We start from the raw sequence: 7374 nt of genomic DNA, 5'->3' as shown, positions 1-7374 counted from the left end.
TATATATATATATATATATATATATATATATATATATATATAATTGTTATTACAATCCACTAACTACGGAAACATGTCAATTAATCAAATGTTAATAAATCATTCTATAATAATCGTATTATATAGAGATGTTTTTTAGATTCATATTGATTTAATTGAGTATCTATATAATACATATGTGCTCCGCTTATAACATCTCCATCATTAATAATTAACGCTTGGATTAGTAAAAAAAAATAAAAATCAAATGATGATTTTAGACAATGTCAACCCATCGTTTCTATGTTTTATGATGGCTGCGGATTACCAAAAAAAATGGTAAGAAATATATTGCCGTAGACACTGTAATTTTTTTGTACTATGTATTTGTATTCATTCGTTTCTGTTTACATTGTAAACCGTGTTATTGTTTGTTTAAATTTTAATTTTGCAGAGATTGCCGTGTGTTTATGTTAAGGATTATGAATATTTATTAACTATGAATACAAAAAAAGGCTGACACTTCAATCCGGTAAGAAGATGTGCATGTTGGTAGGAAAGCAATTGATTGATGGTCTGTTACTATTTCACAAAGGCGGCGACTATATGCAATCTCACAAATTATTACTTCGGGGAAGACCAAATCTAACTTTTCACCAAATGAATTACAAGAAGACTATTATATCCTTACTAAAATACAAAACTCACAAGTAGAAAAGTCCACAACTTACTTTGTGCAAGACCACACCCACAAAATCCACTTTATCTTCTTCACAAACCCATTTCACACAATTTTTTGAAAAAAAATTCTTCATCTTCTCCGAAAATCCTCAACACCCAAAACCTTCAAATCTTACTAAAACATGCGAAAGATACCATTATGGAGTCACGAGACACCAATATGGAGAATTCTATAGAAAAAAGTAGAATACAAACTATGAATGAATGTATTTTTATAGCTATAGGTGATCGATTTTTAAAGTTTTCAAAAAGAAAATTCGCGCAGTCAAAATTTGACACGTACATGTCGATTTTTGTAGATGTCGATTTTTTGCCAAAAAATCAACATGTAGATTTTTTTGCCAAAAAATTGACATCTAAATGTCGATTTGTCACCAAAAAATCAACATGTACAAGTCGAATTTTATTCTTTTTCTTCCTTTTCTTCTTGTTCTTCATCTTCTTCTTCATGCTCTTCTCCTCCTCATCCTCGTTCCTCCTTCTTCCTCCATCTTCTTCTTCTCTTCCTCTTCAAGCACCGTCGGTTGCATGAAGGTTGGGTGACAATGGTATGGTGGCAGTGGTCAAGTGGTCGTGGTGCACTTCATCAGCGGCGGCGCACGGTGGTCCTTCGGCGGCGGATGGGCGGCGACAGTTCTTCTCGCCTTGTGTTCTTCTCTTGTCCCGCTAGAGCGTTTCCTCTCGTTTTTCAATTTCGTTCTCTTTTTTTTTTTGGTCTTGCAATAGTAATAAGTTCTAACTTGAATGAATAATATCAAAATCAATATTGGGGTTATATTTGTAATTATTAGTCTTGCTCTTAGGAAATTTATCTATATTATGGTCTTCCACCAAGTTAGGTCTTGTCCTTACAAGATTTGGGATTGCAAATATTCGTTGCCTTTAGTTCACCGAATATAAATTAATACTCTTTCCCTAATCAAAGTATTTCAAAATTTATGAATTTATTTCAAAATTTTACATAGATTAGTAATGTATTTCTTAAATAATTGATATGTGTGTGCGTAAATATGGACTACACATAAATAGTAAAATTTAGGATATAAGTTATATTAAGATATAAGATTGTAATAAGTTATATTAGGATTTAAGATATTTAATAATTCATTGAAATTGATTTATTTATATTGACACATGGGCGATGAATAGGATTCCAGTAGATGCTTACATGGATAACAAATGTCGAAATTCTAGGATATAAGGGTTTCAATTTGTATATTATATAGATAGATTCGTTTCTACACAAAAAACCTACATAAAAATGAAAATAGACTTGGAAAATTAAAAAGAGGAGATGAAAAAGAGAAATTGAAAATACACTTCGCAATTACCAACAAAAGATTAGAACACACTTATTGAGTGGGATCAACACAAAATCATTTGGTGATTAAATTGGATAAAAGGTTCATTTAAGATAAAATTATCTTAATGAGATTTTCTTGCTCCTTTAATGGGTATATAATGTGAGTCCATTGTAACAAAATATTCATCCTTCATATTTGCTACTAATTGCAGCATAAAAAATGACGTCGAAATCTTTTATTATATACTTTTGTGTTGCTCTGCTAGCCATTACCGTACTATGTACACATTTTCTCCCTCTAATTAAATTTATTTCAATTTTCTTTTTAGTTTGTCCTAATTGAATTATATGTATATATATGTATATTTATGTGGTGGTGTATGCAGGGGCAAGCAAGGCGGCGGCGGCACCTGGCCTTTGCAAGGTTCAGTTGGGCAGAAAACAGATGAAATCACCTGGAGTTTGTACAGCTGCTTGCAAAAAGCAATTTGGGGTACTGAATAATGGTGCAAGATGTTTAAAAAGAAAACTAATATATATAATACCGAGGGATTAAGAAAGTGGCTTTGCTGGTGCAATTGCTTTACCAAAAAGAAGAAAAATAACGCATGCCCCGCCCCCATAGTTGACGCTCCTCCGTCTTCGTCTGATGATGATAGCAGCAGCGACAGTAGTGGTGATGATAGCAGCAGCGACAGTGGTGGTGATGATAAACTCACGACCACAAATTTTTTGGACTAGAATTAATCATATGTTATAAATAAATAAATAAAATTGCCAGTGCGTTGATTAAACTTTCTTTATCGGCTGCTAATTAATGAGGCTTTTTTTGTTGTTGTTGGTCGTGGAATATGTATGTTATTTCATGCTCATTGTTTTTTTTATCTATACGAAAATCACTGTTTTTTCTAATTTTATGCAAATGTGATTTCTCAATTATGTCTTCTACTTTGGTTTGTATGATTATAAAAGTAACTAATTTATGATTATTATTTGTTATTGGCACGGGGTATCGTAGACATACATATATCCATCTTAGGTATGCATGTAGCCTTAGTTGAAACTGTATGCATTGTTTTTTTATTGCAATCTAGCTTGCATGGAGCATCGATCGCTTTATGGACTGATAGGTGGAGACAACCTTTAAACTTATTACACCTCGAGGATATTTACCGATGGATATGCAAGTTAAGGAGCTCATGGTAGATGGTGCAAATCATTGGAATGAACTGCTGGTTCGAAAACTTTTCTTCGAAGATGAAGGAGGATTATTCTGTCAATCCCATTAGACCAGTCTTCTAATGAAGACAATCTCGTGTGGCATTACGAGCGTAACAGACATTTCTCTGATCGTAGTGCATATTATTTAGCAACCCTTTTGGAAGTCGAGGGCAGTAGATCATCTACGAGCAGCTCGTAAGCAAACACATGTTTAAATGGTTGTGGTCGATGAATTTTCCTAATGAGATCAAAATATTTGTGTGGAGAACATGTAAAAATCTATTACCCTCCCGAACTAATTTGAGCAGGAGGAAGATAACGGCGGAGGTTAATTGTGTTCGATGCGGATCAGAGGTGGAAAATCTTCGACATTGCTTTGCTATGTGTGCATTTGCAAGGAAAGTATGGGCTTTGAGCAATATCCCGTGGTCAGTACATAGGTGGAATGGATTGGAGTTTATGAATTGGTTCATGCATATGCAAAAATCGGCAGATCTTAAGGTCCTTGAGAATTGTGTGGTCATATGTTGGGCACTTTGGTATTATCTAATGATACCTTTTTCGAAGGAGATTTGGTCGAAGCTATGGACGTCGTCTCTTTTGCGCTAAACTTTTTAAAAGAAGTTCGTCATCCCTCTGCCAAAGTACTAAGTTTTAGGAGCCCGAGCTGTATTGAGGAGGCAAGATGGCAGCCACTGTTAAGTGTATATTTTTACACTTTATCGTACCTTTTTATTTGAGATTTTGGTGTGTTTTAACGACCATTGGTGCTTAAAACGTTGATTTATTGTATTTTAGGTACAAATTGAAGAATTGGAAAAGTATGGGGTAAAAACTCTAATTTTGGAGAAAATATGGGCCGAAAGTGAAAAAATCAAAAATCTGAAAGAAATTAGGCTGGGACGGCCGTCCCAGATTTACACCTAACACTGGGACAGCCGTCTGAGAAGCAGAAACAACCTCTGGTTTTGGGACGGCCGTCCGAGTTTTAGTACAAAATTCGGGACGGCCGTTCGAGATGACGAAAAGGCGCGGTAAAGGAATCCTAATTGCCCAAGGAAACTACCTTCTTCTCCAAATTTTCGACCCTATATAAGAGCAAGACAAGCACACAACTAGGAATGGATTTTTTACGCAATTTCAAGAGCAACAAAGCAATAACGAAGACGAAGAATTCGAAGACTCCAAGCATAGATTTATCGTTTATGATTTATTTTATTTGCATTTTTCCTTTAATCATGAGTAGCTAATTTTCTTATTTCTAGGATTTTATTTGGAATCCTATGTGGGATATATGATCCCAATTCTATGATTTTACGCATGTTTTAATTCCAGATTATTTCTCCTACTTATTTTATTAAGTGCATGAATTTGATCACCTTATGTGCTTTTATGTTATTTTTAATCACATGAATCGGAAGATCAGGTTGATAATTAGAACTGTGGTAGAAGAGCCTTTATGGTATTAATATAGGAATATAGTTAATCTCTTAGGTAGCCATTATTGAGATTTGTGCTTAATGTTGTATTCATGAATTAATTGCATAGGAATATAGTAACTGAATCTAGAGTATTAGAATCGTAATACACGCGGAAGCGGGTTATGATTATTTTAGCATCTCTTGTTAATAATCCAGGTTAATTGCTTGCATAATTGAAGGAATTGGGGGAGTAATAATCACATAGGGGGAAGAATAAAATCCTAGGTTTGCTTACTCTGATTAAACCTTCGTTTTTAATTGATTTCGTGCTCTTGTCTTTTTAATTTGCTTTTTAATTTAGTTTAATTTAGTTAATTCTCTCCAAATTCGACTGTGTAGGGTGGACTTGATAATAATTGGTAGGATTTAGCGTCTAGGATTAAATAATTAAATATTCCCCGTGGATCCGATATCCGGACTTTTAGTCCACTATATTACTTGTACGATACGTGCACTTGCGTGTAGGTTATCCACCAACAAGTTTTTGGCGCCGTTGCCGGGGAATATTTTAATTATTTATTTTATTCTTGTTCGAACAATTTTCACGATTTACCCATTTAATTTTTGTTTTATTTTATTTTAGTTTTAGGTACTTAGTATGCGCAGGAGACTCGATCTTGCTAAAGAACCATTTGATCCCGAAATCGAACGTACTTTTCGAGCCGCTAGGAGACGTCAACGTGCAAACCATATAATGACAGACGAAGAACGCAGAGACGCAGATGGTCATTTACTCGATGCGAATGGAATTCGCATCCAAGACCCACCCCCTCAACTTCCATTACAACCAGCAGTTAGGCCACGGTCACTTCAAGATTACATAATCCCAACACTCGACGAATTCCGCCCGAGCATCCAATATCCACCTATTGAGGCGCACAATTTTGAGATCAAGCAAGGCCTCTTGACGATGCTCCAAAATAACGGGCTATTTAGTGGATTGGCGGGTGAAGATCCCCATCTTCACATTGTCAATTTTCTAGATACCTGTAATTCCCACCGTTAAAACGGCGTTTCCCAAGAGGCGCTTCAATTAATTCTCTTCAAGCACTCCTTGCAAGGAAGAGCTCGCCAATGGTTGATGTCCCAAGCCCCCCACTCTATCTCGTCGTGGCATCAACTCCTCAACCTTTTCATGAAAGTTTATAGCTCACCCGAGAAGGACGAGAGAATCCGACAAGAAATTCATAATTTTGTCCAAGAGCAAGGCGAGCAATTATAACTCTTTTGCGGAAGTGTCCAACACATGGAGCCGAACAATGGCGGCAAATCCACATCTTCTCCCAAGGGATTAACGAGAATGCACGAACTGTCTTAGATGCATCAACCGGGGGAAATTCTATGAGTTAATCGATACCGGACTCATTTATCATGTCGGATCAAATTGCACAAAATCGGTTTGCCAAGTAAGGCGAGAGGACGGTTAATGGAGCCAAGAAAATTCCCGGAGTGTTGGAGTTAGATGCAATTACGGCCCTTCAAGCTCAAGTGACCCAAATTGCTCAACAAAATCAAATCCTTCTGCAGCACATCAAAGCAAGTCCACCACAACACGTCCAAGCAATTGATTCTCCATGTTGTGAAATTTGCGGTGGGAATCATTACACGCTCCAATGCCAACAAGATGTGGAGTCGCTCAACTACGTCAACAATGCACCTCGCCAATTCCAAAATCACAGGTGGAGATCACAAGGGCAATATGGAGGAAATCAACAAGGCCAAGGGTATCAAAGACCTCAAGGTCAATTTCAGAATCAAGCCCCTCCTCAACAAAGCTATCAAGGCAACAATCCACCGGCCCAAAACTCAAACACGGAGGAGATATTGGCCCAATTCATGACCGCTACCCAAGCCTCGCTGCGGAATTTGAAGAATCACTTCGCTCAATTCGCTTTGAATCAAGAGAACCGTCCGGCGGGAGCGTTCCCATCAAATACGGAAGATCCTCGAAAGCAAAAGTTCAAGACGTGTCAAGCTATCAACGTCAAGATCGAAAAAAGGGAAGAAATTCAAATAAGGTCGCAAGTCACTGTAGCTGAATGGGTGGAACCTATCCCATATCCACAACGATTGCTAACGAAATATATCGAGGTCGAGACGTGCCAAACAGTCACCTTGAAGAACGGTAAGCAATTGGAGGAAGCCCCACAAAAAGAGAAGAGAAACACGGTAATCGAGAAGCCGATAGTGAATGAGGAAAATAATCAACTCATGAAGAGCCACCATCAACGGTGCCTTCACATGTCCCTCCAATTCCTTATCCTCAAAAGTTTATAAAGAAGAAGCTCGACGCCGAATATCAAAGATTTTTGGACAAGTTGAAGGAAATTCGCATAAATATTCCTTTCATTGGAACACTTCAAAAGATGCCACATTGGGTGAAGTTCCTCAAGGACCTCGTGAAGAAAAGTAAGAAATTGCAAGGGAACGAGATGAATCAACTCACGGAGCAAATTAGTGCAATTCTTACTCGGCCCCTTCCACAAAAACTCGGCGATCCAGGTAAGTATACTATTCCTTGTACTATAGGAGGTAAAAATTTTAGATCCCTCATTGATTTAGGCGCTAGCATTAATATTATTCCTTATTCCACTTTTAAAAATCTTGGGTTAGGAGAAATTGAACTGACGGCTATAACTCTTCAATTAG

This window comes from Erythranthe guttata, chromosome 14 (genome assembly GCF_056151865.1).
Source record: "Erythranthe guttata isolate IM_541 chromosome 14, IM_541, whole genome shotgun sequence".
Taxonomy (NCBI): domain Eukaryota; kingdom Viridiplantae; phylum Streptophyta; class Magnoliopsida; order Lamiales; family Phrymaceae; genus Erythranthe; species Erythranthe guttata.
This window is presented reverse-complemented; position numbering follows the sequence as displayed.